We start from the raw sequence: 21462 nt of genomic DNA, 5'->3' as shown, positions 1-21462 counted from the left end.
TGGGGCCTAGACACCACAGAGGCTGGGATGGGAGTGAGGTGAAAAACTGTTCCATGAAATACTGGTGTACAAACCTGAACCTTAGTGCTGGTGGCAAGTGGCCAGGAACAGCAACTTTTTAGCCCTAGAAGTTGTGTTCCAGGTTTTAGCCTGACCAAGATGAATACCCCATCCCTTGGAGAGCCTAAGAGAAGTAGTTGTGTCATTCTCCCAGGAAAATGTACACATGAGCAGAGGTTTCCCCAGCAATTTCCCTCCCCCTCCCTGCTCAGTGAAGTCAGCCTGCACAGTTCCTCCTATTTACCTCCTCCCATATTTGGGGATCTGGATTTACAACCCAACCCCACCTGGCAGTGGTGACCCAAACTGTGAACTGGCCAGGTGCTGAATATCAGCCTCTTCTCCACCTGTGTGTTTATATACCACACTGGTATGTAAAGATCTAATAACCATATCAGCAGCTATGCTTTGTGCAGCTAAGAAATAGCTGGGGAGATCTTAAACCTGTTTACAAAAAGTGGCTGAGAAAAACAAGCTCACCAGATGTCAGGTTGCATACCTTTTGAAATGTAGGTAGCTGAAGCCTGGTTTCAGAAAGGAGGACATTTGTACACCTCTGAACAGCATTGCCCAATGTCTTTTTGCTTCAAACTGTGCCACAAAACTACTGGAACGAGATAAATTAATTTTGTCTTTGGCTGCTTTGTCAATCAGCATAAGAAGATATTAAATCACAATAGAAAAGACATTGTTATACAGTGATTATTCTCCTGGGATATCCTGGAAGAGGAAGAGCAGTCAAGAGTTTCATATAGCACAGGACAGTAATTATCTCATGACAAGTGTGGTCCCTGGAGATCACTTCAGAGCTATTTTAAAGGTTTTGTGGAGAATACTGTGTATATATGTTGTAGTAGAAGATGACAGAGATGGCACTTTACAGTCACAAAAATGAATTCTAGCTGGCTGTGAGGTACACACTGATTAATTTAAAGTGTTAACAGCCAATTGAACACTTCTTCAGTTGAAGCATATTTATTACACAGTGTAACAACCAGTTAATCACATTTTGAAGCTGTGACATAAGAAAGAAGTTGGAAAGCAGCAACCTTCTCTTCTTTCAGTCATTTATTTAGCTTGATATAAAGCACTTTCTTTTTCTTTTTGCCTCTTAAAACTGCTTTGAAAATGCAAGGGATTTTTTCCTTTTTTTTAAATTAAACCTAATTTTTCCTTTAAAAAAAATTAACAATACACCATTTTTGAGACGAATGCAGAATATTGCTGAAGAAGGATTCTTGAAGCTATGGTTTGAGTTCTGGGGAATATCAATAACTGACCTAAAGTGAAATCAGTTTACAATTCCTGCAATGAGATATTCAACCACTTTGCCATATGCCTTATTCCTATCTTGCAATTCACATTTGCTTACACAGTCTAACACTAACCCTGGAAAACTGCATATAGTTACTATTTATCCTCCTAATGCAAGGACAACAACTGAAGTATCTTTTCTTTAGCCTAAAATTTTCCCTTTCACTCAATATACTTCTGTTTCTATCAGAAAAAACTGCATCATAAATAATTTGTTCTTGAGTGCGTGTGCATATGTGTAGGAATTTTTTCCTGAACTATCTGCTCTCCTTGAATATGTGACCTCCATGAAGCATACAGAGAATTGAATATGCATAAATACTTGCATACACACTTATTGTGTGAAAAAACCCCATTAAAATTACTACCATAGTTGAAAAAGACAGCAAATTATTAAATTATAACACAAAAGTATTAAAAGGTCAGTGCTAGGAAGACTGTAAAAGTGAATTCCGTAACTTGATGAAAATGATTACTATAAAATATATCCTCATTTCCTGATTTAAGACATTGTTCTTAGTTTATCAAGAATCATATGAAGACAAGCTTAGTAAACACCGGTGCATGCAATATACATTCCCCATGCATAATAAAGTCAGGGGATCAAAGAACTACAGTGCTGCAATGTTGATTACCCTTTTGTGTAGCATGGAAATAAAAAAAGTGGTCATAACATATTTCCAATTTTTTCAAGGTCCCCTGGAGCATGTGCTGATCTTAAAATGGGACAAGAAAAAAACAAAGAAGGAATATGATTTTGAGGATATGATTTACAAATAATATTTATGAAGTGCCAATGAATTTGTATTTCCTTCTTTTTCCTTTTCTGCAAAGAGTCTCACTAAGATAAAAGAATAGAAAAGATATTACCTTGTTGCTAGTATTCTTGTCACATTTTTAATAAAGAACTAAAATACGTATTTATTTCTAAGGACCATAAGGAGACCTTAACAGAAATAGAGGAACTTTCAAAAAGGAAGAAATCAGAAATTCAAGCAAAAAAAGGTAAAATTCGTCCTTGGAAAAGGGCCAGCACATAGTCCACATCCCATTAAATTTTACTATAACAACTTCATTGAGCCTCATGTAATGTTGTGCCCAGTGTCTGCTCCCAAGATGAATTTCACACAGGGTAATGGGATACAGAACAAAGGCCAAATAAAGCATTAAGAGCTGTAATGTTTGCAGGACATATATAAAATACATTCTGCCTAGACATAAATAAAGTTTGAAGCAGCATCAGTAGATGCAGCTGCAGGTTAAGGTTTCAAATGAACCAACAGTTGGTTTTTTTTCATGTCCTAAACTTACCTGATGAGGAGGCACTTGCTGTACCCATGCTATTCTCTTAACACTGATTATTCCCTCTTTAGTATTCTCTTCTTCAGGTCTTCAGTGCAACACATCAGGCATTTTAACCTACCCCCGCTACAACACATCCCCTGTGCCTTTGCAAAATAAAGCCCTGCTTACAAAAGGGCTTCACCTCCAACAGACAAGTCAGGATCACCTGAGATTCAGCTGCTACACAGTTTAACCTTTAGTTAAAAACCAGTCTGTGAGAAGAGGGAATACTTTTTTTTCCCCCCAAATCCCATGGGTAGTTTCGGAAGGTAAATTCTACCATTCAGGTGTAAGTAGAAAACAAGAAGCAGAAAATGCTAGTTTTAGGAAACAGAATATTTTCTCTATTTTCTAACAGAACTGAAGCTATTTAAAAAGCAAAACAAATGAAAAAAAAAGATTCTGTTTTAATAAAACTGCTATGTTCACAATCCATATATTTTAATTTAAATTGATTTTTTTGTAGCTGGGTGGGATGAAACTTTTAAAAGCCTCTCAGCTTTACCAGTGGTGGTGTTTCATTTTACAACTGTTTGTAATTATCTGCTTACGCTAACATAACAAATGTGGTGCCTCCAGCAAAAAGCTAAAGGTTGGTGAGAAAGAGAATGAAAAAGGACCTAAATGTTAGACTAGTCAGCAAGATTTTCAAGTTTGTTAAAATTAATACAAGCTATCATTAGAGTACTTTACAGTTCAGTGCTTCATAAATAGGAAAAACAAAGCAGTAATGTTTTTTGTAGCTTTCAGCTTGACTTTTATGGGGTTTCATCTTCCTCTAACAAATCAGGATGCAGAACAGCTCATAAAGCTTCCAGTATAGGCCAACAGTATAATAATTCACTGTGTGCATCCTGAGCCACTTACAACTTGAATGCATCCAGAATGATTGAAAAAATATATCCTAATTACATAAAATACAACAGCCGAGAACAAAGAATTATCTCTTTCTGCTCTAGGGTGAAGGTGGATAGCTCTTCAATACTTTGCCTGCTTCATTGACTGACCCAGTCTTGGGAGAGCAAAATTAAAAAGTTTCTTCGCTTCTTCACTGCTGAGTCCCCCAGACTGAAGAACAGTAGGGTTCCTTCCAACTGGTGATTGATATTTTCTAAAATGAAATAAAACATCAAAGTAAAACTTAATAATTTATGCAGCAAAAAGCATGGCAAAGTGGTTCAGACTGAGTACTGAGGCTGCTTCAGAAAATGACATTGGGGAAGAATCAGTGCCAACTAACTTCAAATATTGAAAGTTTATTCAAAATGAATGAGTGCATTACTTACCATATGATTTTATCAGGATAAAAGGTAATTCCCACAATGTTTTAAGTCATTCACAACCTTAATCACTTGTGGTGAAGCTTTCTGGGTGTGCCAAGAAATCAAAAGTCTTGGGAATATCAAAGAGGGTGAAATAATTCTTTGGTAATACACTGAGTTACTCAAATATTATTTAAAGAACATTTGAAATTCTGAATGATTCATTTATTCAGAGAATCATAGAGCATTTCTTAATAAAGGTTCTATGCAGGAAAGCATAGACCTCTTACTCAGATGCCTATAGTACAATCATATCTTATTACACTAATAAATATTTGACTGATATGACTCACAAAAATATGTAAAAAAAAAGGAAAATTAAGCAAAAATAAATATCTGGCTACAATCCCAGTGGCAAACATAGTTTATGTCTTTGTATATAATCAGGTATCAAGAGCTATTAAAAGCCCCTGGTCCAACTAGGGACTGTTAAACAGAGAAGGAAAATATTTGGCCTACATAGATCTGAAGGTATTTTAGGTTCTTCAGTGACGCAAGGGTTTGACAAAGAAATATTTATGTAGAAAATCAAAAGCATATAGTCCTAAAAATTGACATAATAGTTTCAACATCCACATAATGTTTTTAATATGTAGTGTCCACATACCAAGACTTCTTTTTTTTTTTTGAATGAAAGGCACCAGATTCTAAAACAGAGATATGTTTTTGGGTTTTTCTGAAGTGCTAGAAGCGGCCAGAAAAATTAGTGTCTCCACCTTTCTATACATAAAATGAAATACATAGAAGGAGAAAAAGCATCAGATTAATCCAAAATTAAATTTTCAGTGGCCATCTGAGAACTCCCATGCAAATCAGCAGCACTTCTCTGCTGTGGAACTGCAACACCAGATCATTGCTTTTACTATGTTCAAAACCACCATTTCCAAAAAGCATAAATGAAAATATTCTTTTCTTTCAGGTATGAAATATATGTTAGAGGAACTGCAAACATGAACTGAAAATTCAGCTTACTCTTACTGGCATTTTACAAGGTTGCAACAAGCCTGGAGAGAAACAACAATGGTTATCTTTACCCAGAGCTTTTCCAAGTGGGATATTTTCCTCCTTTTCCATTATTTTAAGAGGAATTCTCCCACATGCTTTATGCATATATTTTTATCCCTGCAAATATTCAGAGGCCATCTGGAAACAGAATCAATCTCAGAAGAACAGAGGCCTCAAATAGAAAAAACAGAAGTCCAGATAAGTGTTCCTCACTGGTAAATGTTTCACCCTGAATCAGTCAGTGACTCAAAATTTGTGCCGCCTTGTGCTCAGCTGTGTGTTATGATGTAACTATTCATCGAGGAGGAATTCCATAAATTCATGAAATATCCACAAAACAGAATTTTAATAACGGATTACAAGAACTGTGAGAGATTCTGCCAGCATATTCCTGTAAATATTTATAGTTCTCTGACAACAGGCATGACTTAAATTCAAGGGTGCAATCTGTAAGAAAAAGTCCTGTCTCCCTAACTGAGGATGATGGTTAGGGGCAGAGAGTTTAACTTGATACTCAATTTGGGCTGACTAGTATGGAATTCTTTCTTCTCTAAACTGTAGAACAAAGATAGGTGACAGACAGAAATATATGAGGTAGCAAAAAAAAAAAAAAGAATAAAAGTATGCCATTTCTACTATAATGAAGTCCATTTGGCTTCAGCTTTAGGAGCAAGCTATTTTAGGCTCTCTAGTGATGCAAGGATTTAACAGACAATGAAATATATATTAAAAAACTGAAAGCAAATATGTGTAAAAATGTCCATAATACTTCATTAATCAATATTCTTTAATCCTGGGAAGGATTGTGGAAAGGATTTACAATTTAAAATTTAATATCACATTGCCTTATAAAGCCCCCAATTTTTGCTTTGGTGTACAAAAGCAATTCTAAAAAACCTCACAACAGCAATCACTCCCAAGTTTTGTGATTTTATATCAAAATAAAACTGGAAACTTCTGCTTGACCTCAAACTGTTTCATCAATGGTTCCTCAGGGTCTGCTCCCTGTGACAGCCTGCCAGGAGGCATGGCCTCCTGCCACCGAAGTCCCACCTGAACCAGGAGTGTCCATCTCCTCCACAGGCAGAGGAAAGGGAAACCCTTGTCTAGACACCAGTCCTGGGCATGTTCCTTTTACCACTGCTTGGTCACAGCCCCTGAAAAGCCACTCTTGTTTTGACAGGGTGCTGAAATGGGTATGAAAACATGCCCTGCTTATGGTTTGAAGGTTAAAGAAGCTGGAGCATTTCTTCCAGCACAGAAATACCAAGTGCCTCGTGAAGGGAAGGCAATAGCTGACGGGAGTTTCTGTGGAGTGCCATCTTCTCCAACTGTCAGGGACTGGCTTTATTCACAAAATCTGTGAATCTCTAAGAGTGCTACAGGAAAAATCCTTCCCCTGTGGTGCATCTCCAGCATCGTCTTCTCAGGACCTTTAAGACCCAGGCATTACAGTCTTTTCTCATTAATTTTGAACAGCAGAGCAGAGCACACAGGAAGAATTCAGTTTGTCTACCTTCAGTTTGTCACTGCCCAATAAATGAAATTCACAGAAAAAACGCCACAGAGCCCAAAGTCCCCAAACAAAAAACTGTTGCAATCTGACTTTGTTTTCATTTGGGAAGATGTGGTTATCTGTGAATAAAGACCTCATATCCCCAGTAGTGATCAGTTCCACAAAATTTTTGTGTTTTGCTGAATTGGAATACGCTGTAAACTTAGGACAAAATGCTGCCTCAACTTCGTCTGACATAATACAGCTTTAATGAATCTGACCCTCTAATTCTCAGCTCTCAAGGCCACCAGCTCTGAGGCAATGAACTGACACATTGTTTAGCATACATTTTTTAAATCTCATTTAATTTTATAGTAGGTTTTTTGTCTTAAAACCTTACACTTTTATTGAGCAATTAAGCTGCACTCTCAGTCAGGGGGAAGAAATGCTCATAAAATAGAAATAAGCTAAGCAGTAATTTCTAGACAGAAGTTGCATTTTTATTTCCTCCATCATAATAGGAAAAAGTATTTGCTTTTTAAAATAAGATGCAGAGTCTTCTAAAGAGCTAAGAATGACAATTGATTTGTTTAATTTTTTTTTTCCTTAAGTGAGATGAAAGTTAGAGTTCTTGGCATAACAAACTGCTTCTGGCATACTGGCCTTAGCAGATCAGTCAAATAAAGTTAACAATAGTTGTTGGAATATTTTCCTATGACCATTTTGCTGACTGATGGCTGTTTGCAAAGCATCACATGATGTATTTTTTTCAAGAAAGCACATTTGTTTTAACACAAACATTTTAAAGGTAACCTTGCTGCTGCAATCAAATTAGTAAAATCCTATATCTGTTGTAAACAGTTCTGATTTTAAAACAAGATGACTGGAGGCCTCTTTTTGATGGTTCAATGACTGCCAGTGAATTTTTTACATAAGATTTCAAAGTATAAAATATTATTTGCAATACCTGAGTATGGCTTCAACTATAATAATTATAAAATTAGGTTTTAAAAAATGTGAATTTGAAGGAGATTGCTATTTATAAGACAGGATCAATGTTTTTTATTTTACCTCTATTCTTATTAAATTGCTTTGGTAGCATGTTTCTTTCCACAATGAATAAGAAAGGAAAAATTTACACTTAAGCTAATCACACAAAAATGCCTAAAATATTAAAACCCCCACCAACATGTATTTCATTTGAAGAAAATATTAAACCATAAAAGCACTCCTAATGTATGAAGAAATTCTTTCTTTTTTCACTGTTAACTAAATTTCACTGAACAAGTAAAGCAATCCAACAATATGTCTTCTAGAAGTCATTACCAACCTTGTTAAAATATGTATATTTATATTATGGGTACCTACCCGCTTAGTTTCATGTTCAATGAATGCAAATACCTTAAAAATAATTTGGACAGAGAAGACATCCATGCAGCAGTAGAGTGGTCAGAAATATATAACAAGCAGTTGTATGATGCAACAACTAACAGCTTTATGAATACTCATACAGTTCTGTAGTCCCCAACATAAGTAGGACATGGAAAAGCTGGATCAAGTCCAGGAGAGGCAATGAAGTTGATAAGAGGATTAGTGCTTTGCTATGAAAATGGGCTGAGAGAGTTGAGGTTGTTCAGCCTGGAGAAAAGAAGGTTTGGTGGAGGCCTCATAGCAACCTTCCAGTCTCTGAAGGAAGCCAGGGAGAGACTCTTCACAAGGAACTGTACTGATGGGACATGAAGGAATGAGTTCAAACTGAAAGACATGAAACTTAGGTCAGATATACAGAAGAAATTCTTTACTGTGAGGGTGGTGAGACACTGGAACAGGTTGCCCAGGGAGGCTGTGGAGATATCAAAATCAGCCGGATAGAAACTTTCTAACACAGTTTTGAGTATTAGAAAGCAGGTGTTCTTTATTATAGCATGCTGGCCACTTGGGGGATCCTTCCCCCATTTGAGTGTGACAAGTGTTGGAACAGAGTTTTTATCATACACACTGATTACACAATCATTAGCTACCGCACTCCATTGCCTTTGTTTGACATAGTCACACCCTTACCACAGCAGTCTGATCCATATGTCACAAGTCCTTATGTGGTTCTTTGGGGGTCTGTCTTCAATGTCCAGTGTCCTTTTAGGTGGCTGTTCCTTGACCCCTGCTTTTGAGTGATCGCAATATTGTTTTTCTGCAAGGCTGACAAACTCCTGCTTTGTCAGCCTTGCAGAGCTGAGCTGGTATTCTGCTTACATTTTGCATAATTTCAGTTTGCCTAAGTTGCATACTTTATTTATTTCTCCAAAGCTGTGCTGTTGTGTTCTACTGTCCTTGACAAGAGTAAATGTTGCTTGTTCTACTATCCTTATCAAGTAAGTAAAGCACTGTTCTGTTCTGTTGTCCTTATCAGTGAATGCTCCATCCCTGGAAGTGTTCAAGGACAGGTTGGATGCAGCTCTGAGCAACCTGGTATAGTAGGAGGTGTCCCTACCCATGGCAACGAGCAACGAGGCTGGAACTTGATGATCTTCAGGGTCCTTTCCAACACAAACTGTTCTATGGTTCTACACTTGAAAATTGTTTGAGGCCTGAATGCAGCAGAGATGTGCTTTGGCATCCAGAAGAATCCTGACACCAATATATGTGAGTCTCTTTAATCTGCATGTAAATGTTACATAAATGAATTATTATTTCAATAATGCAACTTTCTATGGGATTATAATCATAGTCATAAAGAAAGAATCCTACTGATTTCAGTCCCTATCTGAAAAGCAAGTCACCTCAAGCTGCTGCACCACTTGAACGCCATTCCATTCCATTAATTCTTCTGAAGCATGGGTGGAAGTTGCAAGAAGGTGCTTTTATTCATTGTTATACTCTAGCTTGCAGCAGATTGAAAATTTTCTGACTACCTAAACAGTTTTTAACAACGGATACTGATTTTACTAAATCAAAACATACCAGCAAAATCTATCGCCTTCACTAACATGTAATAAAAAAGTCATCAAGAAGTTGATTTGAAATATGATACATAATATAAATAATTATATCATTATATTATAATAAAATTAATATTACATTAAATCATGAAATCAAAATATTTTACTATGCCATACTAAATAGGAGCACAATGTAGTTGCAATGACATTATTGTTTGAAGCATTCCAGTAACTTCAAAACTAAGCTGTTTAGATCTCAAACAGGTTTTTTTTTCCAGTATATACCAAATACCTGTCCTAGGGTAACCCTAAACCAACACAATGCCCTTCACTAATCATTCTGGAAGGATCATTTTGAATATATTTCCACAGATATTTTGACTGCATATTCCAATTTAAGAAAAAAAAATCAAAATCACTGTACTTATTTCTGATGAAATAAACATTCCAAATTTTGACCAGTATCAAAATTTTTGACCAGTGACTGGGTCAAAAATTTTGACCCATGAACTGGGTCATGCTCCAGTTCATGCTTCGTGCCTTTTACAGTGCACTGTATTGCATTGTGTGGAAAACTGAAGAGTTATAACACTGAACTCTAATGACTCTCAGATCAATAAAGCACTGTGACATGCTGTAATCCCAGGTGAAAGGAAAATTGAGCTGGCAATTGACATCTCGGATCTGCCAGTTCCTTACATTCACAGAGACATTATTATTTAGTCTGGTTGAAAGCAATATTCTAATATAACCAAAGGTCAGGGTTGAGTAATAAATCTGAAGCTAGAGTCAGTTTATCATAATACTGTCATGTAAAAGTCACTATGTATAAGTAAAGGTCAATTTTAGCAAGTCATATTCAAGTATTTTTCCTGTGGGTATGGCAAAAAAAATCCTCTTCAGTGTTATTTGATAAGTAAATATTGAAAGGTATAACAGTAACTAAGTAACATATTAAAATTATCTAATTTTAATCCTGTTGTGTATCAGATTTTCAGATTGCACCATCATTCCAGTCTATTCCTTTAGTTTTTTAGCACATCCCCAAGTCACTTTACCATACATTCTCATCAACTGATGACCAGAAAGAATATTAGCTCATTCTACAAGTGTTTCTGTGGACTTCCAAGGTTTCCTTGCTTTTTGTTTTACTGAAGGCATTGAGAGATTGTCATAGTATTTAGGAAGGGCTTGACTTAGGAAGCAAGCCAAAGAAATACTATGTGCCTTGCTGTGATTCTTTTCTGTGAACTTTTGAATTGATGTAAAGGTACTGTTGTACTTTTCTGTCAGCAAAGTCTAATGGTCTAAAGCAGCACTCTAGTCAAGCAGCTGAAAATATGAAAGCATTCACATACTGTTTCTCCTTAGGACTGCACATTTTAGCTGGAAACCTCTTCCATGAATCAAGAATTGCTATCCAAACCTGTGGTCTTGAGAAAATAACATCAATGTGGAAACTGCGATACACTGAAAAATAGTGTGAGTTTTACTGTTTGAGTAGTACATCTGGATGAGAGGTAAAAAGAAGATCACATTACAAGCAGTAATACAATGCAGCCTCATGTTCTCTAGTAGATTGCAATTGAGTCATTGGAGTGGCTGGGTCAAGAACTAGGCAAGACCTGTGAGTAATTAGTGTGCTAACTATTAATGTAAGTAGGGTTGGTTTAAAAAAAAAAAAAAAAAGAAAGAAAGAAAACCCTCATAGGATACAGATTATAGTCAATGTCCATTCTGGAATTCTTACTAATTATATTTACTATCAGAGGTCTATTGAACTTTTCCACTGCTGTAGATATTTGTATCATAATTGCCATTATCAAACCTTTTATGAAGGTTTGCCAAACATCATTACTATTCACTATCTTTTTTCCTTCCCTCTTCTTATGCCTTACCAGTGTTTACTATAGAGATAGTGGACATCAAAAAGAATTCAATTTATGAAGATTATGTCCACTCCATATTTTATTTCAGGAGCAGAAGAGGTTGTGCAAAATTTATATTTTTTACCATGGCAGATTTTGTTACACAGAAGAGATTTCCAAAACTCTTTTCACTTCCATTAATCTAGTTAAATCAACATTTTCTTCCTAGTCTAAACTTATATAACTTTTACACTATTTGTAATTATTTAATTATTTAAATTGAGCTGCATACATCGACCAAGACTCCTAATTTTTTCATGCAACATCCATTAAAGGTACTCATAAAAACAAGCAATAGTAAATACCATCTGTTGCCTTTGCCTCCCTCCCCATCTCACCATCAGGTATTTGTACACATGGATAAGCCTGAGCCATTTTTCTCCAGGCTGAACAGTCCCAGCTTTCTCAGCATTTCCTCATATGAAAGGTGCTGCAAGCCCTTAATCATCTTCATGTGCTTTGCTAGACTGGCTTCAGTTTGTCCTGGTGGGGAGCCCAGACCTAGACAGAGCACATGACTCACCAGGAGATGGGAGAGGAATCATCTGTTTCCAAGATTATTATTTTACCCCTAAAAACTAGGAATTCCTTTTTCAAAAGGAATTTTCTTTTTTTTATCTTTCCAATATCCTTATATTAGTGCATGACACACTGTTTTGCACTTGTTGGCAGTTTACTCAAGACCCATTATTAAAGAACTATTACTTAGAAAGATTTTAGTTCCTCTTGGAATTTCTAGAACTAGCTAAGAATTTTGTCTGCCTGTTTATCAAACCAAAATTCTTGTCCCTAAAATTTGTGAGATGCTTTACCTCCCATGATATCTGTGTTTTACTTACTACATCCTGGTTTTGCAGAGGATGATTTCCCTGTTCTTTTTCCTCACATACATGTGCTGCTCTGAAATCTATTACCTGACCTAAATATTTTTCACACTCTTAGAATTACTTTTCAATCATTAAAACAGTCTCAGGGATGAATAGTAGTAAAAGAAAAAAGTTTAACACAAGTTTTATAACAAGTTGTTATAATCCATATTTCAACCACGACTTTTGGATGAAATATGCTAAACATTTGAATATCATAACACACCATATTTGTATTCCCTTACAATTCCTGGTTTCAGACATAATCAGGACCAATTTAGATATAGACACAGTGGGGGAAAATAAAACATTAATGGGGAAATAAAAGCCATCTCCCAAACTTATCAAAGAAAATACAAATATAAAGAAAAGTTATAGTTACATTTGATGCTCTCTGGTGCATTTGGGTTTTTTATTTCTTATGGTTAAACAAGAAACAGCAATTCAGACAGCTCTAAATATCCTGTGCAGTAATCTTAGAATTTATGGGTACCTACCTGCTGGTTACAGTTACATAGTATTTTGAATATAATGGTTTAGCTTTAGCTTATTGCCATGCTAACCACTGCAGGCTCCATTACCTTTCAAGTACCTATCATAAATGCTGCCATTAGGCATAGCCTTACTTATGTGATACTGTTCCTAATTTTTCCATATTTAACAATTATGTCCATGTTCTTCATCATTTCACCTGTCTTACTTGATGAAAAGGTGCCTTTGATTCTAACTAGATCAAATTAATTTCAGTCTTGCTTTCATTCTACTTTCTTTTATAACTACATTGCTTTTGGTTCATGTTTTGACAGAACTCAGCTAGAATGCCAAATTCTACATTTCTTTGAAGTGAAGGGCATTGAATTAGGTTAAATGTGGAAATACAAGCTTCCTAATTATGTATGTTACCACTCTGCAGAACCATTAATCTTTTAAAAATAACACACTTGTGCTTCAGAAGGCACTGAATGGGTTGTTGGCTCTCAACAGAAAACATGAACAGTAATGCAAATGTACAATCACTGTTACAGGGGGAACTTTGGAATGATTTGGGCTTCAAGCTTTCTCATTTGTGAGCAAGACCCAGCTACTACTGCTGAAGAACATGAAATTGAGCTGTCATTACTTACTCATTTTATTTTATAGAGCTAGGAATCATTAGGAATCAAGGATGTGAGTAATGAAAATTGGAGAGTTTATTTGTATCAAAATCTTACTGTTATACCTCTCTTTCCAATTTAGTATTATTTAAATTTGTCCAAAATTATTCAAGTATATTATATTTTTATGAATTCTTCCTTTTATTTCAATATCAAAAAGGTAAGTTTCATCCTATTTCCTTCTCACAATGATCCACCTCTAAGGCATTCCTTAAAATCTAATTTATCTCTAATTCTTAACAAGCATTTTAAGATTGTTCACCTTTTCCAAATATCCCCTGCCTTCAGAAAGCAATCATGCTCCTGCTGTTTGAGATTAGTCCCTTAAAGCATTACTTTGCATGGCTAAAGGTCTTCTATATAGCCTAAAGCATTTAGGATTTAGTGTTCTCCTCCATCATTTTAGTTTCAGATAATCCTTAGCCACCTATGGGCACTATTACATGGGAAACTGAATTTCCTAAATTCAGCAAATAACATTTTAATTTGCCTAAACCTGGATATTGTATAGAAAAAAATGTTAGTAAGTTAATAAATTACCACATAATGTACTTTGTTAATAAATTACCACATAATGTACCACAAATGACTTTGAGATACAATTAATTGTGAAAAGAAATAAACCTGATTGTGTTTTGCACTGGTTAATATTGGTATAAGAAAGAGTAGCTAAAGTGACTTAACTAATTTTTTCAATTTTTCTTGGGAAATACAGAAAAGAATTGGAGTGTAATTTTGTCTAGCATTCAAGAATGTTATTTTTAAAAACAGGAGAAAAGGAGGGAAGAAATACCTCCAATATGAAGGTAGTTTGAGAGAATTGTGGTTGTTCTGCCTGGGGAAGAAAGCTAGAGAGGGACATTTGACATTGGTAGGAAGTACTAGGACAAGGAGGAATGGCCTTAAACTGACAGATGGCAGGTCTAGGTTAAATAATAGGAAAAAATTCTTTACTGGGAGGTGGTGAGGTTCTAGAACCCTTGCCCAGAGAAGTGGCTGCCCCATCCCTGGAAATGTTGAAGGCCAGGTTGGATGGGGCTTTGAGCAACCTGGCAAAGTGGAAGGTGTCCCTGTCCACGTTGGAGGCATTGGAACAAATGATCTTTTAGGTCCCTTCCAATCCAAACAATTCTATGAGAAGATGACTCTCACAGTAGCTTGGATAATAAATTGTAGGGTGTCTTCATTAAAATTTTAATGCAACAAGGTAAAAATAAATCCAAAACAGAGTACCATACCAACTACTAGAAAAAAAATTAACTCTCTCCTGGATCAAGCTAGGACACATGGTTTTGACACCAGTGGCCCAAGACCCTCACAATTGTAATATTTGTAATATGATGGGACACTTTTTTCTCATCCACAGACCACCTGGACAAGTGGTAAGTCTTCCTGAGGAGTGTGGAATCACCTACTGCCTTCAAACTACTGAGCCTGATATCAAGGTTTGAATAGTTACGCACTGTATTTTTAAATTCAGAACTCTAAGTGAAATTTTATGGCACTAAATTTGTGCTCTAGGTCTCGAGTTCCACTAGCACTGCAAGATAAAACATAACTTTTAGAACCTGAAATTTGGGACTCATTTTAGGTGCAACCATTTAGTTCTATTTGTAGAAAAATCCTATGATTACCTATAAAATCCAACATTCCAACACATTTGCACATTTTTCCCTTCATGCTGTAAAGAATGTAGTGAATACAGCCTTGCTTATAAGTAGATTTTTCATTGAAATCTGTGAATGGGCATGGTAAGAGAGCAAAACAAGACCCAAAAAATTACTTAACCATATTTAGGAAGTTCATAACATAAAGAAAAATAATTTACAAACTGACTCTGAGAACACAAGCCAACCTATTTGACAGGTACTGCATGACTGCTTTGGCAGGCTTACAGAATGCTTACAAATGAAGAGGAAGGTAGGACTGGAAAGAGAGCTAATTAATTAGCATTGTTAATACCTCAGATCCAAAGGACAGCACAGACTTGTAAACAGCATTACTACAGTATCCCTTGTGCAAAACAAGAGGCAGAAGAATATGGGGGAAGCTAGAAGATTTGTCCCACACAAACTTTGTTAAGGGAATAAGCAGATGACAGAATTCAAAAATCAAGTCAATCTACTTTCCCTTGTGAATGTTCACTCCACTTACCAAACATGGAAATTTAGGAGTTATGAATGTTAAAAAACCAGGTTGCAGCTCAGCATTTGCCCTAAGCCCTGCTCCAGGCATGTACACTAGTAGCAGAATGATGCCCAGTTTTATCCAGAGCAGTCACTCTGCTCCACCTGAGCACAGGCTGACTTACAGATCTTACCATCCTTTGTAGACCCTCTACTGGAACCCCTCCAAGGTTTCAGATTTTCTGCATGACATTGGTAATTTGATATTGCTGCAGGGGCAGAATAAATATACAGTGGCAAGCTCGGGCTAGTTACACCTCTGCCTGGCTTCTACACTCAGGAGTGCTTTCTGGCTCCTGCACACAAATTTTCCCTTACAGCACCATAAGCACAATCTTGTATTCCGACAACTTGAGCACAGGACAAAATTGGGAGTAAAAACCAGTTCTGTACAGACTTCACACTGGTATCAGAGTTTGATCTTATAGAGTCTGATCTTCAGACTTGATTTTTCCCACAATTCATTAAGTAAATTAATTTTTGTTGTAGCAAGAACCCTCTCATTGTCTTCAATAACAAAAATGAAATATTTCTGGATATGAATAACTGACACTGAATATGATCCAGGCCCTTTCAAGGCATAATAATATTTTACAAATATACACTACTTAAATCCTTGTTGAATGTGGCATACCCCCTGATGTAAACATTAAAACTAAAGACTTAATACCTCTCTCTTATCAGAAAAAGTAGTTGAGTAGCTACTGTTGGACTTTTGCCCTCAACATATAAAAGATGAATTTTCACATGATTAAAAGTAAGACCTATCAGTGTAACTGCTTCAGAGTGTCTATGTTGTGACCATAAATTTGCTGCTGTAGTACTGCTCCAGGAGTTTATCCAAGATGTTATATAGAAACAGAATACTATACAGACACTGGGTGTTATGTCCACTATGAATTTTTATATATATAACTAATAATGTGTTATGCACAAATATTGTCAGTGTCTGTAGAGTAGATATACACTTATAGAGATAAACACTATGAATAAAAATGGTCTCATACCTACTTGAAAGCTCCCACTCTGTCCTAAAGACCTATTACATAGTGTCAGACAAGACAGCAATGAGAAATGAGATAATTATATTAAGATGAAAATGAAAAATAGCTAAAGACAGTACTGGAAGTCCTTTTGGTGTTTTATCAATGCAATTACTGAAAGTGTGAATATTTTTTAAAAGACTGTACAGTATGAAAGAAATGCTAAATGTGGGGACAGAAAATAACTGAATGTAATTTGGAAATCCTTTATAATTTGTATACTTTATAGTCCTTTTTTCTAGAAAATGAACACTCTTGTAGATTTTGCAATTGTGGCATTAAAATGCATTCAGAAATGACCTCCAGCATTCTTCACCTTGTTATATGCATAGGTCAATACATTCATAATAAGAGAAGTAGAAATTTGCTCAGATAAAGAGTGTCTGATAAATGATTGCAGTCTTCCATACAAAATCCAAGAAAGGAGCTGCATGAACAAGAAATAAATGAACAAGCTTAGTGGCTTCATTATGGAGGATACAGCTTTGGCCAAACTGAAGCATTAAATGTCACCTATAACAGATATTCAGTGCCAGAAAACTTAAATATGGAAATGCTGCACTTGTTAAACACTGTTTACATCAGAACATATATATCCTGCAGTCTCTACATGACATCACAGAGAAAATTTACCAATTCTTCTAACCTTTCTGCAGTTGTTATACCTAACACTAGGAAGGAAGGCTTCTGAATCAGGACTTGGCTGAGTTTTCCAGCAGTTCAACTACAAAATTCCAAGCCTCAAGCACCAAATTGTCTCAAATTCCGTCTTATAACAGTTTAATTACACGGCCTTCTAGGGAAGCTTTTGATCTTGGAGTTCCTCACCAGAGGACTGTGCACGATCCTGGTGTTTTAACAGATCCACAGCGCTGGAAGAGACAGCACAGAACTCCCCCTTTGGGAAGGTACTTGAGCATTCCCACCTAAAACCTGAACTTACAGTAACCCATGGAACTCCACGTTCTATGGGCTTCCCCCAGCCCTGAACCAAACTGCTCCAAAATAAAACCACCTGCATATATATTTACAGACCCCGATCATTCAGTGCTGTTTCACTCCAATCTGCCCCGGGGGATCTATTTATAAGGCTTGAGTAGCCCTTCAGGGGTGGGCAGTACCACAGAGAAACACAGCAGTTGTCCCCTCACCTCTGAGGACAGCATCTTCAAATTAAGTGGCCATCAGGCAGGACACAACATGTAGGGAAAACATGAGTCTAGCAATAGATACCAGAAATACAATCAGAACTGATGAAATTAAAATATCTCATTTGCGTTATCAACCTCCTGATTCGATTTTCTTTTTAACATGTACTAGAATTCTGATGGAGTTTATATACAAATGATTCAAAATAACTTGCTTAAAAATAGCATCTCTCTGAAAACTTCAGTTCTGTTGTTTCAGGTGGGGTTTTTTATGGTTTTGTTTTTTAAAAACCAGCTTGCTCTATAGAGACTAACTTATAACTGCTTTGATTTATCTGCCAAAGCTCTTTTTAGAATAGGCTTCTACCCTTGGAGAACTAGTGTGAAAGCTGGTAACCAGCCTCTCATCATACAGAAAAAGCAACACAAGATTTCACATGGGAAAAGAATTATGAAGCTACAATGGGAGAAGTAAACAGAACCTGATAGAAAAATATAATATACTTACAGTACGTTGTTTGGATTCAGAAAATTTAGACTTTTCTCTCAGAACCTATAGAAGCTGCATAAGAAAGAGGAAAATGTTAGTATTTATAAATTATATATGATATGAAATATTATATATTTTATTATTAACATCAATTAAATTAATATATTACTATTTTACTATAGTAGTGGTTTGGTTTTTAAACTGAAGATATTTTTAAACACTCACTTGTTTTGATTCTTAGGTTCTTACATATATAAAAAGAAATCATCAACTTTTAAGTAATACTTATCACTCTTATAAAAAGGTGAGAAGAGAAACACGTGAGAAGCAAAAATAAGCTTATAAAAATATCTTTACATTTTCTGATTTTCATAATCCAACAAATTAAGTGAGTAGAAAAATAAATTTGTAGGGAGATAGTAAATCCCTCACAATATAAGTATGTAAATTTTCATTTATCTCTTAGGAGAAGCTTTTTGGTTTTTTTTAAATAGAAATCAAACCTTTGTTTTTTTTTAAAATTGTCCCTTGCACATATTGTCCTATGAAACTGTGTAATATATTCCAGAAAATGTTTTAAATAATGTTAATTTTGGAGATGTAGATAATGAAAATACTTTGCATACAAAAAATAGTGTGTTTCATAATAAAAGAATATTACTATAGTGACAGTTCAAGTTGTTATGGTAACAGGGTCTGTGAAAAGGGTAAATGAGCTTACAAAATGTTTAGGTATTTTTCTGTCAAGAATTTATTATATTCAGCTTTCCCATTAAAATTCTTTTGAACTGATTTTGAGGATAAAGTATGGAACAAAAGAACTATACCGAGATAGAGTGATCATTAATGTTCTGAACTATAAACATCTATTTTGTTTACACTCTTCATATGTTAACACATGTGTAATATTTGTATACTCTGAAAGGGAGAGCAAGTTCATTAAGATATCCTATTAGCCCATTTCATTCTCATTTTAAAATTTGCCTAAAAAAAGAAAAAGAAAAAAAGGCCAGTCACAGTCAGGCAGTTGCTTTGACTAACAGCAATTTTTAGGGCACATCAGAATTAGCAACTCTGTTGAATCCCAGAGCTCTGCAAGCTAAATGCAGTGCTATGCACACACAGGTGACAATGCCTGTGACAGGGGGGCTCCATCTGCCCAGTGCAGTCATTCTCTCCCAGACTGGCAGCCTGTGCTTGCCCACAGCAAGCCTGGGTGGAACCACACCTGTAGGGGCTGCCAGGATGGTGTGGTCTAGGGAAGTGGAGGGAAGGATGAGAGAGGGAAGTCCTGGACTTCTGGACCACACAGGCATGAGGCCCAGAGCAGTCTGAGTGCTGTCTTTTGTCTCTGCTTCAACAGAGAGAGAGAGCAGCTGCAAGACAAGACATGGCTTTTGATTCACTGACTGCTTTGTGGTCTTCACCTGATCTTTTGTGTTGCTGACCAACGTGACACAGGCCTTATTAATGTTGAATATATAGTGCTCTGCCAAAAAGAGCAACTCTATTCCTTACTTTGTTGGTTCTCAGCAATGGGTCAATTGGCTTTTTGAGCTTCCCTGGAAATAATTTCCATGCTGAGAGTCAATCTGCCAGATATCAAGTGGAAATAAATCACACTTATGGTACTGAAGCAATAAAACTTCCTGTGACTATCCAAAAATGCATGAGAAAAGAGAAATGATAGAAATACTCTGGTTTACACACTGCATATTTTCAATAGATGGTCACATATTTCACACATTTTGACCTAAGATCATAACCTAATCTGACTAATATTATGATGTAACCTATCTGGGGCACTTTCAGAGTAGGGAATTTGATCAAAAATGGGAGAGTAAAAGATTATTTTGCTGAGGATAGGCACTATATTTTGCTTCTGTTATTTTATTATAGATTTTTTAAAAATCATTTTCTAATTTAGTTTCTAATGTAAATGTTCTGGAGAAACAAGGAATCACTTCTAATTGCAGTGAGATACAGGTGAGATCTAGGATATTTTTGTATAAGTAATCTACATTGGAAAAAACAGCCACTCCAGAAACGAGAGTTTTTGATCAAGAGTCCAAACACTGGGTCTGAGCTGTATTTGCAAATCCAGAGAAAGCTATAAATATATATTCTGGCACCTCATCTGAAGTTAAAGAAATTAGATTAAACGCACTTCTTATGAAAATCCAGAACCTTAGCTCCATGAAGTAACTTCATTTGGAACTAGAGAACACTGTGGGATGACAGAGCTTATTAAATACTTCTCTGTAATTAGTGCAGTGTTTGAACTATCAACTAGTAAAGTCTCAAACTGTACCAGACACCTCCCCTGGCAGATCATTAGTAAGCTGGAAAACCTCCCTTAATTTGGGGATATACCAGAATAACAGACACCAACCATAATTTCTGGATGCACAAGGAGGGAATTCCATAGACTTATGCATCCAGTGTTGATGCATCTACAGTGGGTGTTGCCTGGAGAAAGTAACCTGAATTACATCATTTGAAATACCAGTCCTTTGAAACAAACAAACCCTCCCCAATACATATTTTTTTCCATAAAGGGTAGTCAATTTGTATGAAGAAAAGATAAAAAAAATCTAACACATTATGTCTTTCCCATTTCTATTATTCACGATTCTGTCCAGCTATGTGAAGTGTTTAAACAGTAAACTCTGTTTAAACATTCAACAGTAAAATATTTATTCTGTGTTTAAAACTCCTTTTATAGAGTAGCAGAAAGTTCAATTGCATAATCCCAGCCATTGTATGTTTCACTGTATGTGGCAAGAAATGCTGCTATTTATAAACCTGTAAAAATAATTCATAATTCATACTACAAATAATTAATTTTACCTTTCTACTTGTAAAATGTGTGCAGTTAGGGGTGTCTGCAGAGACAGGCTTTAAAGACCATTTATAGCTTTCTGTAAACAGAACAGTCTCAGAAAATAAGTGCCTGTTAAAGCTGAATTAATTTTTGAAAAATTGAATATTTGGAGAGCAGTAGGTACATCCCTTATGCATGGAAAAATAAGCACATCCAGTTATAGATCAAAATAGGCAGTAGGTAGAGATCTAACTTTTCTATGGTTTAATACAAGAATATTCCTGAAGATGAATTTGCTGTATACACAGAATTTAACAAAAAATTTTCAGAGATTAAATAGTTTTCAA

The 21462-nt window shown here is 35.8% G+C and overlaps 1 long non-coding RNA gene across 8 annotated transcripts in view; it reads right to left on the bottom strand.

The window, feature by feature from the left end:
* LOC139592345 (uncharacterized) overlaps positions 1 to 21462 on the bottom strand; it is a 98187-nt gene that overhangs the window by 23616 nt on the left and 53109 nt on the right. For 6 of the 8 annotated variants that reach the window (XR_011679976.1, XR_011679972.1, XR_011679970.1 and 3 more), the window contains 3 exons: positions 18310 to 18363; positions 3726 to 3829; positions 560 to 667 (listed from right to left, as the gene is read on the bottom strand). This is a non-coding gene — a long non-coding RNA (uncharacterized lncRNA). The remainder of the gene's footprint in view (positions 1 to 559; positions 668 to 3725; positions 3830 to 18309; positions 18364 to 21462) is intronic. The other 2 variants (XR_011679973.1, XR_011679974.1) reach the window with 2 other exon arrangements.

This window comes from Agelaius tricolor, unplaced genomic scaffold (genome assembly GCF_023055355.1).
Source record: "Agelaius tricolor isolate 1412-34295 unplaced genomic scaffold, bAgeTri1.0.p SCAF_8, whole genome shotgun sequence".
NCBI lineage: Eukaryota > Metazoa > Chordata > Aves > Passeriformes > Icteridae > Agelaius > Agelaius tricolor.
Note: the sequence above shows the minus strand (reverse complement) of the source record. Positions and strands in the feature narration are given on the sequence as shown.